Here is a 16,966-nt window from a genome sequence, read left to right on the forward strand (position 1 = left end):
GTTCCAAATCACCCTGAGTAGTTATGTACACAACCTTATCACAAAATGCATTGTATAGAAAGTAAAGCTTTCAACTCAATGGAGTGTACAGTTCAATTTTGCTGTAACCTAGTCTGTGCAAACATGATGTAAACTTTATTATTATACTCACCATATGATTAAGAGTACTCTGGAACCAATTTCATGCGTGTGCTACCTAAGCTCCAGAAGTTACTTTCAATACCATCACGTTTTCTACACGGTGGATCATTAGAGATTGCAGTACTTAATCAATTTAATGGCAGTTCCACTGTAAATGGTACCATGTAGCTTACTGAATTCAGCTTGCATTGGAGTATTCCATGGCACTGGCCAGTCTACATGCAATATCTATACAGTTCCAAATCTCCCTGAGTAGTTATGTACACAACATTATCACAAAATGCTTTGAATACAAAGTAAAGCATTCAACTCAATGGAGTGTACAGTTCAATTTTGCTGAATACTAGTCTGTGCAAACATGATGTAAACTTTATTATTATACTCACCATATGATTAAGAGTACTCTGGAACCAATTTTATGCGTGTGCTACCTAAGCTCCAGAAGTTACTTTCAATACCATCACGTTTTCTACACAGTGGATCATTAGGTATTGCAGGACTAAACCAAGTCAATGGCTGTTCCACTGAAAATGGTACCAGGTAGGTTACTGAATTCAGCTTGCATTGGAGTATTCCATGGCACTGGCCAGTCTACCTGCAATATCTATACAGTTCCAAATCTCCCTGAGTAGTTATGTACACAACATTATCACAAAATGCTTTGAATACAAAGTAAAGCATTCAACTCAATGGAGTGTACAGTTCAAATTTGCTGAAAACTAGTATGTGCTAACATGATGTAAACTTTATTATTATACTCACCATATGATTTAGAGTAGTCTGCACGCAATTTCATCCGTGTGCTACCTAAGCTCCAGAAGTTACTTTCAGTAACATCACGTTCCATACACAGTGGAACATTAGCGTTTGCTGAACCAAACCATGTCAATGGCTGTTCCACTGTAAATGCTACCAGGTAGGTTATTGAATTCAGCTTGCATTGAAGTATTCCATTGCACTGAGCACTCTACATGCAATATGTATTCTGTTCCAAATCACCCTGAGTAGTTATGTACACAACCTTATCACAAAATGCATTGTATAGAAAGTAAAGCTTTCAACTCAATGGAGTGTACAGTTCAATTTTGCTGAAACCTAGTCTGTGCAAACATGATGTAAACTTTATTATTATACTCACCATATGATTAAGAGTACTCTGGAAACAATTTTATGCGTGTGCTACCTAAGCTCCAGAAGTTACTTTAAATACCATCACGTTTTCTACACGGTGGATCATTAGAGATTGCAGTACTTAATCAATTTAATGGCAGTTCCACTGTAAATGGTACCAGGTAGCTTACTGAATTCAGCTTGCATTGGAGTATTCCATGGCACTGGCCAGTCTACATGCAATATCTATACAGTTCCACATCTCCCTGAGTAGTTATGTACACAACATTATCACAAAATGCTTTGAATACAAAGTAAAGCATTCAACTCAATGGAGTGTACAGTTCAATTTTGCTGAAACCTAGTATGTGCTAACATGATGTAAACTTTATTACTATACTCACCATATGATTAAGAGTACTCTGGAACCAATTTTATGCGTGTGCTACCTAAGCTCCAGAAGTTACTTTCAATACCATCACGTTTTCTACACGGTGGATCATTAGGTATTGCAGGACTAAACCAAGTCAATGGGTGTTCCACTGAAAATGATACCAGGTAGGTTACTAAATGCAGCTTGCATTGGAGTATTCCATGTCACTGAGCACTCTACATCCATTATATACTCAGTTCCAAATCTCCCTGAGTAGTTATGTACACAACCTTATCACAAAATGCATTGCATAGAAAGTAAAGCTTTCAAATCAATGGAGTATACAGTTCAAATTTGCTGAAAACTAGTATGTGCTAACATGATGTAAACTTTATTATTATACTCACCATATGATTTAGAGTAGTCTGCAAGCAATTTCATGCGTGTGCAACCTAAGCTCCAGAAGTTACTTTCAGTAACATCACGTTCCATACACAGTGGAACATTAGCGTTTGCAGAACCAAACCATGTCAATGGCTGTTCCACTGTAAATGCTACCAGGTAGGTTATTGAATTCAGCTTGCATTGAAGTATTCCATTGCACTGAGCACTCTACATGCAATATCTATTCTGTTCCAAATCACCCTGAGTAGTTATGTACACAACCTTATCACAAAATGCATTGTTTAGAAAGTAAAGCTTTCAACTCAATGGAGTGTACAGTTCAATTTTGCTGAAACCTAGTCTGTGCAAACATGATGTAAACTTTATTATTATACTCACCATATGATTAAGAGTACTCTGGAACCAATATTATGCGTGTGCTACCTAAGCTCCAGAAGTTACTTTCAATACCATCACGTTTTCTACAGGGTGGATCATTAGAGATTGCAGTACATAATCAATTTAATGGCAGTTCCACTATAAATGGTACCAGGTAGCTTACTGAATTCAGCTTGCATTGGAGTATTCCATGTCACTGGCCAGTCTACATGCAATATCTATACAGTTCCAAATCTCCCTGAGTAGTTATGTACACAACATTATCACAAAATGCTTTGAATACAAAGTAAAGCATTCAACTCAATGGAGTGTACAGTTCAAATTTGCTGAAAACTAGTATGTGCTAACATGATGTAAACTTTATTATTATACTCACCATATGATTTAGAGTAGTCTGCACGCAATTTCATCCGTGTGCTACCTAAGCTCCAGAAGTTACTTTCAGTAACATCACGTTCCATACACAGTGGAACATTAGCGTTTGCTGAACCAAACCATGTCAATGGCTGTTCCACTGTAAATGCTACCAGGTAGGTTATTGAATTCAGCTTGCATTGAAGTATTCCATTGCACTGAGCACTCTACATGCAATATGTATTCTGTTCCAAATCACCCTGAGTAGTTATGTACACAACCTTATCACAAAATGCATTGTATAGAAAGTAAAGCTTTCAACTCAATGGAGTGTACAGTTCAATTTTGCTGAAACCTAGTCTGTGCAAACATGATGTAAACTTTATTATTATACTCACCATATGATTAAGAGTACTCTGGAAACAATTTTATGTGTGTGCTACCTAAGCTCCAGAAGTTACTTTAAATACCATCACGTTTTCTACACGGTGGATCATTAGAGATTGCAGTACATAATCAATTTAATGGCAGTTCCACTGTAAATGGTACCAGGTAGCTTACTGAATTCAGCTTGCATTGGAGTATTCCATGGCACTGGCCAGTCTACTTGCAATATCTATACAGTTCCACATCTCCCTGAGTAGTTATGTACACAACATTATCACAAAATGCTTTGAATACAAAGTAAAGCATTCAACTCAATGGAGTGTACAGTTCAATTTTGCTGAAACCTAGTATGTGCTAACATGATGTAAACTTTATTACTATACTCACCATATGATTAAGAGTACTCTGGAACCAATTTTATGCGTGTGCTACCTAAGCTCCAGAAGTTACTTTCAATACCATCACGTTTTCTACACGGTGGATCATTAGGTATTGCAGGACTAAACCAAGTCAATGGGTGTTCCACTGAAAATGATACCAGGTAGGTTACTAAATGCAGCTTGCATTGGAGTATTCCATGTCACTGAGCACTCTACATCCATTATATACTCAGTTCCAAATCTCCCTGAGTAGTTATGTACACAACCTTATCACAAAATGCATTGCATAGAAAGTAAAGCTTTCAACTCAATGGAGTATACAGTTCAAATTTGCTGATAACGGGTATGTGCTAACATGATGTAAACTTTATTATTATACTCACCATATGATTTAGAGTAGTCTGCAAGCAATTTCATGCGTGTGCTACCTGAGCTCCAGAAGTTACTTTCAGTAACATCACGTTCCATACACAGTGGAACATTAGCGTTTGCTGAACCAAACCATGTCAATGGCTGTTCCACTGTAAATGCTACCAGGTAGGTTATTGAATTCAGCTTGCATTGAAGTATTCCATTGCAATGAGCACTCTACATGCAATATCTATTCTGTTCCAAATCACCCTGAGTAGTTCTGTACACAACCTTATCACAAAATGCATTGTATAGAAAGTAAAGTTTTCAACTCAATGGAGTGTACAGTTCAATTTTGCTGAAACCTAGTCTGTGCAAACATGATGTAAACTTTATTATTATACTCACCATATGATTAAGACTACTCTGGAAACAATTTTATGCGTGTGCTACCTATGCTCCAGAAGTTACTTTAAATACCATCACGTTTTCTACACGGTGGATCTTTAGAGATTGCAGTACATAATCAATTTAATGGCATTTCCACTGTAAATGGTACCAGGTAGCTTACTGAATTCAGCTTGCATTGGAGTATTCCATGGCACTGGCCAGACTACATGCAATATCTATACAGTTCCAAATCTCCCTGAGTAGTTATGTACACAACATTATCACAAAATGCTTTGAATACAAAGTAAAGCATTCAACTCAATGGAGTGTACAGTTCAATTTTGCTGAAACCTAGTATGTGCTAACATGATGTAAACTTTATTACTATACTCACCATATGATTAAGAGTACTCTGGAACCAATTTTATGCGTGTGCTACCTAAGCTCCAGAAGTTACTTTCAATACCATCACGTTTTCTACACGGTGGATCATTAGGTATTGCAGGACTAAACCAAGTCAATGGGTGTTCCACTGAAAATGATACCAGGTAGGTTACTAAATGCAGCTTGCATTGGAGTATTCCATGTCACTGAGCACTCTACGTCCATTATATACTATGTTCCAAATCTCCCTGAGTAGTTATGTACACAACCTTATCACAAAATGCATTGCATAGAAAGTAAAGCTTTCAACTCAATGGAGTATACAGTTCAAATTTGCTGAAAACTGGTATGTGCTAACATGATGTAAACTTTATTATTATACTCACCATATGATTTAGAGTAGTCTGCAAGCAATTTCATGCGTGTGCTACCTGAGCTCCAGAAGTTACTTTAAATACCATCACGTTTTCTACACGGTGGATCATTAGAGATTGCAGTACTTAATCAATTTAATGGCAGTTCCACTGTAAATGGTACCAGGTAGCTTACTGAATTCAGCTTGCATTGGAGTATTCCATGGCACTGGCAAGTCTACATGCAATATCTATACAGTTCCAAATCTCCCTGAGTAGATATGTACACAACATTATCACAAAATGCTTTGAATACAAAGTAAAGCATTCAACTCAATGGAGTGTACAGTTCAATTTTGCTGAAACCTAGTATGTGCTAACATGATGTAAACTTTATTACTATACTCACCATATGATTAAGAGTACTCTGGAACCAATTTTATGCGTGTGCTACCTAAGCTCCAGAAGTTACTTTCAATACCATCACGTTTTCTACACGGTGGATCATTAGGTATTGCAGGACTAAACCAAGTCAATGGGTGTTCCACCGAAAATGATACCAGGTAGGTTACTAAATGCAGCTTGCATTGGAGTATTCCATGTCACTGAGCACTCTACATCCATTATATACTCAGTTCCAAATCTCCCTGAGTAGTTATGTACACAACCTTATCACAAAATGCATTGCATAGAAAGTAAAGCTTTCAACTCAATGGTGTATACAGTTCAAATTTGCTGAAAACTGGTATGTGCTAACATGATGTAAATTTTATTATTATACTCACCATATGATTTAGAGTAGTCTGCAAGCAATTTCATGCGTGTGCTACCTGAGCTCCAGAAGTTACTTTCAGTAACATCACGTTCCATACACAGTGGAACATTTGCGTTTGCTGAACCAAACCATGTCAATGGCTGTTCCACTGTAAATGCTACCAGGTAGGTTATTGAATTCAGCTTGCATTGAAGTATTCCATTGCACTGAGCACTCTACATGCAATATCTATTCTGTTCCAAATCACCCTGAGTAGTTATGTACACAACCTTATCACAAAATGCATTGTATAGAAAGTAAAGCTTTCAACTCAATGGAGTGTACAGTTCAATTTTGCTGAAACCTAGTCTGTGCAAACATGATGTAAACTTTATTATTATACTCACCATATGATTAAGAGTACTCTGGAAACAATTTTATGCGTGTGCTACCTAAGCTCCAGAAGTTACTTTAAATACCATCACGTTTTCTACACGGTGGATCATTAGAGATTGCAGTACTTAATCAATTTAATGGCAGTTCCACTGTAAATGGTACCAGGTAGCTTACTGAATTCAGCTTGCATTGGAGTATTCCATGGCACTGGCCAGTCTACATGCAATATCTATACAGTTCCAAATCTCCCTGAGTAGTTATGTACACAACATTATCACAAAATGCTTTGAATACAAAGTAAAGCATTCAACTCAATGGAGTGTACAGTTCAATTTTGCTGAAACCTAGTATGTGCTAACATGATGTAAACTTTATTACTATACTTACCATATGATTAACAGTACTCTGGAACCAATTTTATGCGTGTGCTACCTAAGCTCCAGAAGTTACTTTCAATACCATCACGTTTTCTACACGGTGGATCATTAGGTATTGCAGGACTAAACCAAGTCAATGGGTGTTCCACTGAAAATGATACCAGGTAGATTACTAAATGCAGCTTGCATTGGAGTATTCCATGTCACTGAGCACTCTACATCCATTATATACTCAGTTCCAAATCTCCCTGAGTAGTTATGTACACAACCTTATCACAAAATGCATTGCATAGAAAGTAAAGCTTTCAACTCAATGGAGTATACAGTTCAAATTTGCTGAAAACTGGTATGTGCTAACATGATGTAAACTTTATTATTATACTCACCATATGATTTAGAGTAGTCTGCAAGCAATTTCATGCGTGTGCTACCTGAGCTCCAGAAGTTACTTTCAGTAACATCACGTTCCATACACAGTGGAACATTAGCGTTTGCTGAACCAAACCATGTCAATGGCTGTTCCACTGTAAATGCTACCAGGTAGGTTATTGAATTCAGCTTGCATTGAAGTATTCCATTGCACTGAGCACTCTACATGCAATATCTATTCTGTTCCAAATCACCCTGAGTAGTTATGTACACAACCTTATCACAAAATGCATTGTATAGAAAGTAAAGCTTTCAACTCAATGGAGTGTACAGTTCAATTTTGCTGAAACCTAGTCTGTGCAAACATGATGTAAACTTTATTATTATACTCACCATATGATTAAGAGTACTCTGGAAACAATTTTATGCGTGTGCTACCTAAGCTCCAGAAGTTACTTTAAATACCATCACGTTTTCTACACGGTGGATCATTAGAGATTGCAGTACTTAATCAATTTAATGGCAGTTCCACTGTAAATGGTACCAGGTAGCTTACTGAATTCAGCTTGCATTGGAGTATTCCATGGCACTGGCCAGTCTACATGCAATATCTATACAGTTCCAAATCTCCCTGAGTAGTTATGTAAACAACATTATCACAAAATGCTTTGAATACAAAGTAAAGCATTCAACTCAATGGAGTGTACAGTTCAATGTTGCTGAAAACTAGTATGTGCTAACAAGATGTAAACTTTATTACTATACTCACCATATGTTTAAGAGTACTCTGGAACCAATTTTATGCGTGTGCTACCTAAGCTCCAGAAGTTACTTTCAGTAACATCACGTTTTCTACACAGTGGATCATTAGGTATTGCAGGACTAATCCAAGTCAATGGCTGTTCCGCTGTAAATGCTACCAGGTAGGTTATTGAACTCAGCTTGCATTGAAGTATTCCATGGCCCTGAGCAATCTACATGCTATATCTATTCTGTTCCAAATCACCCTGAGTAGTTATGTACACAACCTTATCACAAAATGCATTGTATAGAAAGTAAAGCTTTCAACTCAATGGAGTGTACAGTTCAATTTTGCTGAAACCTAGTCTGTGCAAACATGATGTAAACTTTAATATTATACTCACCATATGATTAAGAGTACTCTGGAACCAATTTTATGCGTGTGCTACCTAAGCTCCAGAAGTTACTTTCAGTAACATCACGTTTTCTACACAGTGGATCATTAGGTATTGCAGGACTAAACCAAGTCAATGGCTGTTCCACTGAAAATGGTACCAAGTAGGTTACTAAATGCAGCTTGCATTGGAGTATTCCATGTCACCGAGCACTCTACATCCATTATATACTCAGTTCCAAATCTCCCTGAGTAGTTATGTACACAACCTTTTCACAAAATGCATTGAATAGAAAGTGAAGCATTCAACTCAATGGAGTGTACAGATCCTTTTTGCTGAAAACTAGTATGTGCTAACATGAAGTAAACAATATTATTATACTCACCATATGATTTAGAGTAGTCTGCAACCAATTTTCTGAGAGTTCTACCTAAGCTCCAGAATTTACTTTAAGTAACATCACGTTCCATACACAGTGGAACATTAGCGTTTGCAGAACCAAACCATGTCAATGGCTGTTCCACTGTAAATGCTACCAGGTAGGTTATTGAATTCAGCTTGCATTGAAGTATTCCATTGCACTGAGCAATCTACATGCAATATCTATTCTGTTCCAAATCACCCTGAGTAGTTATGTACACAACCTTATCACAAAATGCATTGTATAGAAAGTAAAACTTTCAACTCAATGGAGTGTACAGTTCAATTTTGCTGAAACCTAGTAGGTGCTAACATGATGTAAAGTTTAATACTATACTCACCATATGATTAAGAGTACTCTGGAACCAATTTTATGCGTGTGCTACCTAAGCTCCAGAATTTACTTTCAATCCCATCACGTTTTCTACACGGTTGATCATTAGAGATTGCAGTACTTAATCAATTTAATGGCAGTTCCACTGTAAATGGTACCAGGTAGGTTACTGAATTCAGCTTGCATTGGAGTATTCCATGTCACTGAGCACTCTACATCCATTATATACTCAGTTCCAAATCTCCCTGAGTAGTTATGTACACAACCTTATCACAAAATGCATTGCATAGAAAGTAAAGCTTTCAACTCAATGGAGTATACAGTTCAAATTTGCTGAAAACTAGTATGTGCTGTTACGTATTCAGGCAACAATAAATATATGAGTTCGGCAAGGGTTTCTTATAATAAAACAACACGTTTATTAAACACAGAACACAAACCCCCCAAAAGTAAACAAACACTACCGTAACCGGAAACAGCTGCTGAGCGGCTGTTCAAACAGTTCGTAAAGTGATATTCCCAAAACAGTTCTTTGAAGTGATATTCCAAAACAGTTCTTAAAGTGGTATTCCAAAACAGTTCTTAAAGTGATATTGCCAAAAGTTCGATATGCTCACAGTCCATTTAAAAGGAGAGACTTTACAGGACGATTTAAGTTCTCTTTCACGTCGCTTGCTTCGATTCCCGACGTCGAAATTCCCACGAAGAATTTACGAAACAGAACGGCTTAAAGGCACTGACCTTTCCTTCTCCACTACCTTCAATCCTTTCTAGGTAAACCTAGGGATTAACACGAAGATAGTCAACGAAATCCTTCCAAATAAGGATCAAACAAAGGTCGCCCCCGTTTCACCGTAGAAAGCGATTCTCCTCGATCTTTAACTTTAAAACCTTGAATCTTCACTCTCCTTTAATTCTCAAACTAACAGAATCATAAAGAACCTGTTGGCATTAACCTTTTAAACTTTAGGCATTAAATAAAAACTTCATCCTTCAACTAAACTGCGTCATCACTTCAAACACGCAGTGGCATGAAGTCAACTTGGCAAATCCAGCCACGAACTGCCCCTCCTCACAGGGTGGGGTCTACCTTTTATAACCTGTAAAAAACCCATCACATGATCTCTACTGGCGGGAAAATGACGTCATTCCACCATCACAAGACCATCACCTCAAGTCCAGTACAGCTTCAACCCCAGTCACATGACACGGGCACCACTGTCATGTGTCACGAGTACGTAACAGTGCTAACATGATGTAAACTTTATTATTATACTCACCATATGATTTAGAGTAGTCTGCAAGTAATTTCATGCGTGTGCTACCTAAGCTCCAGAAGTTACTTTCAATACCATCACGTTTTCTACACGGTGGATCATTAGGTATTGCAGGACTAAACCAAGTCAATGGGTGTTCCACTGAAAATGATACCAGGTAGGTTACTAAATACAGCTTGCATTGGAGTATTCCATGTCACTGAGCACTCTACATCCATTATATACTCAGTTCCAAATCTCCCTGAGTAGTTATGTACACAACCTTATCACAAAATGCATTGCATAGAAAGTAAAGCTTTCAACTCAATGGAGTATACAGTTCAAATTTGCTGAAAACTGGTATGTGCTAACATGATGTAAACTTTATTATTATACTCACCATATGATTTAGAGTAGTCTGCAAGCAATTTCATGCGTGTGCTACCTGAGCTCCAGAAGTTACTTTCAGTAACATCACGTTCCATACACAGTGGAACATTAGCGTTTGCAGAACCAAACCATGTCAATGGCTGTTCCACTGTAAATGCTACCAGGTAGGTTATTGAATTCAGCTTGCATTGAAGTATTCCATTGCACTGAGCACTCTACATGCAATATCTATTCTGTTCCAAATCACCCTGAGTAGTTATATACACAACCTTATCACAAAATGCATTGTATAGAAAGCAAAGCTTTCAACTCAATGGAGTGTACAGTTCAATTTTGCTGAAACCTAGTCTGTGCAAACATGATGTAAACTTTATTATTATACTCACCATATGATTAAGAGTACTCTGGAAACAATTTTATGCGTGTGCTAAATAAGCTCCAGACGTTACTTTCAGTAACATCACGGTTTCTACACAGTGGATCATTAGGTATTGCAGGACTAAACCAAGTCAATGGCTGTTCCACTCAAAATGGTACCAGGTAGGTTAATAAATGCAGCTTGCATTGGAGTATTCCATCTCACTAAGCACTCTACATCCATTATATACTCAGTTCCAAATCACCATGAGTAGTTATGTACCTATCCTTATCACAGAATGCTTTGAATAGAAAGTAAAGCATTCAACTCAATGGAGTGTACAGTTCCTTTTTGCTGAAAACCAGTATGTGCTAACATGATGTAAACTTTATTATTATACTCCCCATATGATTTAGAGTAGGCCGCAACGAATTTTATGACTGTGCTACCTAGGCTACAGAAGTTACTTTCAGTAACATCACGTTTTCTACACAGTGGATCATTGGAGATAGCAGGACCAAACCATGTCAATGGCTTTTCAACTGTAAATGCTACCAGGTGGTTTACTGCATTCAGCTTGCATTGGAGTATTCCATGGGACTGTGCACTCTACATGCATTATATATACAGTTCCAAATCTCCCTGAGTAGTTATGTACACAACCTTACAACAAAATGCATTGAATAGAAAGTAATCCTTTCAACTCAAAAAAGTGTACAGTTCATTTTGCTGAAAACTGGTATGTGCTAACATGAAGTAAACCATATTATTATGCTCACCATATGATTTAGAGTAGTCTGCAACCAATTTTCTGAGAGTTCTACCTAAGCTCCAGAATTTACTTTAAGTAACATCACTGTGGAACATTAGCGTTTGCAGAATCAAACCATGTTAATGGCTGTTCCACTGTAAATGCTACCAGGTAGGTTATTGAATTCAGCTTGCATTGAAGTATTCCGTTGCACTGAGCACTCTACATGCATCATCTATTTTGTTCCAAATCACCCTGATTAGTTATGTACACAACCTTATCACAAAATGCATTGTATAGAAAGTAAAGCTTTCAACTCAATGGAGTGTACAGTTCAATTTTGCTGAAACCTAGTATGTGCTAACATGATGTAAACTTTATTATTATACTCACCATATGATTAAGAGTACTCTGGAACCAGTTTTATGCGTGTGCTACCTAAGCTCCAGAAGTTACTTTCAATACCATAACGTTTTCTACACGGTGGATCATTAGAGATTGCAGTACTTAATCAATTTAATGGCAGTTCCACTGTAAGTGGGACCAGGTAGGTTACTGAATTCAGCTTGCATTGGAGTATTCCATGGCACTGGCCAGTCTACATGCAATATCTATACAGTTCCAAATCTCCCTGAGTAGTTATGTCCACAACATTATCACAAAATGCTTTGAATACAAAGTAAAGCATTCAACTCAATGGAGTGTACAGTTCAATGTTCCTGAAAACTAGTATGTGCTAACAAGATGTAAACTTTCTTATTATACTCACCATATGATTGAGAGTACTCTGGAACCAATTTTATGCGTGTCCTACCTAAGCTCCAGAAGTTACTTTCAATACCATCACGTTTTCTACACGGAGGATCATTAGGTATTTCAGGACTAAACCAAGTCAATGGCTGTTCCACTGAAAATGGTAACAGGTAGGTTATTAAATGCAGCTTGCATTGGAGTATTCCATGTCACTGAGCACTCTACATCCATTATTTACTCAGTTCCAAATCTCCCTGAGTAGTTCTGTACACATCCTTATCACGAAATGCTTTGAATAGAATGTAAAGCATTCAACTCAATGGAGTATACAGTTCAATTTTGCTGAAAACAAGTATGTGCTAATATGATGCAAACTTTATTATTATACTCAACATATCATTAAGAGTACTCTGGAACCAGTTTTATGCGTGTGCTACCTAAGCTCCAGAAGTTACTTTCAATACCATCACGTTTTCTACACGGAGGATCATTTGGTATTTCAGGACTAAACCAAGTCAATGGCTGTTCCACTGAAAATGGTACCAGGTAGGTTACTAAATGCAGCTTGCATTGGAGTATTCCATGTCACTGAGCACTCTACATCCATTATATACTCAGTTCCAAATCTCCCTGAGTAGTTATGTACACAAACTTATCACAAAATGCATTGTACAGAAAGTAAAGCTTTCAACTCAATGGAGTGTACAGTTCAATTTTGCTGAAAACTTGTGTGTCCTAACATGATGTGAACTTTATTATTATACTCACCATATGATTAAGAGTACTCTGGAACCAATTTTATCCGTGTGCTACCTAAGCTCCAGAAGTTACTTTCAATAACATCACGTTTTCTACATGGTGGATCTTTAGAGATTGCAGTAGTAATCAGTTCAATGGCAGTTCCACTGTAAATGGTACCAGGTAGGATACTGAATTCAGCTTGCATTGGTGTATTCCATGGCACAGACCAGTCCGCATGCAATATCTATACAGTTCCAAATCTCCCTGAGTAGTTCTGTACACATCCTTATCACAAAATGCTTTGAATAGAATGTAAAGCATTCAACTCAATGGAGTATACAGTTCAATTTTGCTGAAAACAAGTATGTGCTAACATGATGCAAACTTTATTATTATACTCACCAAATCATTAAGAGTACTCTGGAACCAGTTTTATGCGTGTGCTACCTAAGCTCCAGAAGTTACTTTCAATTCCATAACGTTTTCTACACTTTGGATCATTAGAGATTGCAGTACTTAATCAATTTAATGGCAGTTCCACTGTAAGTGGTACCAGGTAGGTTACTGAATTCAGCTTGCATTGGAGTATTCCATGTCACTGAGCACTCTACATCCATTATATACTCAGTTCCAAATCTCCCTGAGTAGTTATGTACACAACCTTATCAAAAAATGCATTGTATAGAAAGTAAAGCTTTCAACTCAATGGAGTGTACAGTTCAATTCTGCTGAAAACTTGTATGTGCTAACATGATGTAAACTTTATTATTATGCTCACCATATGATTAAGAGTACTCTGGAACCAATTTTATCCGTGTGCTACCTAAGCTCCAGAAGTTACTTTCAGTAACATCACGTTTTCTACATGGTGGATCTTTAGAGATTGCAGTACTAAATCAGTTCAATGGCAGTTCCACTGAAAATGGTACCAGGTAGGTTACTAAATGCAGCTTGCATTGGAGTATTCCATGTCACTGAGCACTCTACATCCATTATATACTCAGTTCCAAATCTCCCTGAGTAGTTCTGTACACATCCTTATCACAAAATGCTTTGAATAGAATGTAAAGCATTCAACTCAATGGAGTACACAGTTCAATTTTGCTGAAAACAAGTATGTGCTAACATGATGCAAACTTTATTATTATACTCACCATATCATTAAGAGTACTCTGGAACCAGTTTTATGCGTGTGCTACCTAAGCTCCAGAAGTTACTTTCAATACCATCACGTTTTCTACACGGTGGATCATTAGAGATGGCAGTACTTAATCAATTTAATGGCAGTTCCACTGTAAGTGGTACCAGGTAGGTTACTAAATGCAGCTTGCATTGGAGTATTCCATGTCACTGAGCACTCTACATCCATTATATACTCAGTTCCAAATCTCCCTGAGTAGTTATGTACACAACCTTATCACAAAATGCATTGTATAGAAAGTAAAGCTTTCAACTCAATGGAGTGTACAGTTCAATTTTGCTGAAAACTTGTATGTCCTAACATGATGTGAACTTTATTATTATACTCACCATATGATTAAGAGTACTCTGGAACCAATTTTATCCGTGCGCTACCTAAGCTCCAGAAATTACTTTCAGTAACATCACGTTTTCTACATGGTGGATCTTTAGAGATTGCAGTACTAAATCAGTTCAATGGCAGTTCCACTGTAAATGGTACCAGGTAGGTTACTGAATTCAGCTTGCATTGATGTATTCCATGGCACAGACCAGTCCGCATGCAATATCTATACAGTTCCAAATCTCCCTGAGTAGTTCTGTACACATCCTTATCACAAAATGCTTTGAATAGAATGTAAAGCATTCAACTCAATGGAGTATACAGTTCAATTTTGCTGAAAACCAGTATGTGCTAACATGATGCAAACTTTATTATTATACTCACCAAATCATTAAGAGTACTCTGGAACCAGTTTTATGCGTGTGCTACCTAAGCTCCAGAAGTTACTTTCAATACCATCACGTTTTCTACACGGTGGATCATTAGAGATGGCAGTACTTAATCAATTTAATGGCAGTTCCACTGTAAGTGGTACCAGGTAGGTTACTAAATGCAGCTTGCATTGGAGTATTCCATGTCACTGAGCACTCTACATCCATTATATACTCAGTTCCAAATCTCCCTGAGTAGTTATGTGCACAACCTTATCACAAAATGCATTGTACAGAAAGTAAAGCATTCAACTCAATGGAGTGTACTGTTCAATTTTGCTGAAAACTAATATGTGCTAACATGATGTAAACTTTATTACTATACTCACCATATCATTAAGAGTACTCTGGAACCAGTTTCATGCGTGTGCTACCTAAGCTCCAGAAGTTACTTTCAATACCATAACGTTTTCTGCACGGTGGATCATTAGAGATTGCAGTACTTAATCAATTTAATGGCAGTTCCACTGTAAGTGGTACCAGGTAGGTTACTGAATTCAGCTTGCATTGGAGGATTCCATGGCACTGGCCAGTCAGCATGCAATATCTATACAGTTCCAAATCTCCCTGAGTAGTTATGTACACAACATTATCACAAAATGCTTTGAATACAAAGTAAAGCATTCAACTCAATGGAGTGTACAGTTCAATGTTGCTGAAAACTATTATGTGCTAACAAGATGTAAACTTTCTTATTATACTCACCATATGATTGAGCGTACTCTGGAACCAATTTTATGCGTGTCCTACCTAAGCTCCAGAAGTTACTTTCAATACCATCACGTTTTCTACACGGAGGATCATTAGGTATTTCAGGACTAAACCAAGTCAATGGCTGTTCCACTGAAAATGGTAACAGGTAGGTTACTAAATGCAGCTTGCATTGGAGTATTCCATTTCACTGATCACTCCACATCCATTATATACTCAGATCCAAATCTCCCTGAGTAGTTATGTACACAACCTTATCACAAAATGCATTGTATAGAAAGTAAAGCTTTCAACTCAATGGAGTGTACAGTTCAATTTTGCTGAAAACTTGTATGTCCTAACATGATGTGAACTTTATTATTATACTCACCATATGATTAAGAGTACTCTGGAACCAATTTTATCCGTGCGCTACCTAAGCTCCAGAAGTTACTTTCAGTAACATCACGTTTTCTACATGGTGGATCTTTAGAGATTGCAGTACTAAATCAGTTCAATGGCAGTTCCACTGTAAATGGTACCAGGTAGGTTACTGAATTCAGCTTGCATTGATGTATTCCATGGCACAGACCAGTCCACATGCAATATCTATACAGTTCCAAATCTCCCTGAGTAGTTCTGTACACATCCTTATCACAAAATGCTTTGAATAGAATGTAAAGCATTCAACTCAATGGAGTATACAGTTCAATTTTGCTGAAAACCAGTATGTGCTAACATGATGCAAACTTTATTATTATACTCACCAAATCATTAAGAGTACTCTGGAACCAGTTTTATGCGTGTGCTACCTAAGCTCCAGAAGTTACTTTCAATACCATCACGTTTTCTACACGGTGGATCATTAGAGATGGCAGTACTTAATCAATTTAATGGCAGTTCCACTGTAAGTGGTACCAGGTAGGTTACTAAATGCAGCTTGCATTGGAGTATTCCATGTCACTGAGCACTCTACATCCATTATATACTCAGTTCCAAATCTCCCTGAGTAGTTATGTACACAACCTTATCAAAAAATGCATTGTATAGAAAGTAAAGCTTTCAACTCAATGGAGTGTACAGTTCAATTTTGCTGAAAACTTGTATGTGCTATCATGATGTAAACTTTATTATTATGCTCACCATATGATTAAGAGTACTCTGGAACCAATTTTATCCGTGTGCTACCTAAGCTCCAGAAGTTACTTTCAATAACATCACGTTTTCTACATGGTGGATCTTTAGAGATTGCAGTACTAAATCAGTTCAATGGCAGTTCCAC

Source organism: Hypanus sabinus, chromosome 31 (assembly GCF_030144855.1).
Source record: "Hypanus sabinus isolate sHypSab1 chromosome 31, sHypSab1.hap1, whole genome shotgun sequence".
Taxonomy (NCBI): Eukaryota; Metazoa; Chordata; class Chondrichthyes; order Myliobatiformes; family Dasyatidae; genus Hypanus; species Hypanus sabinus.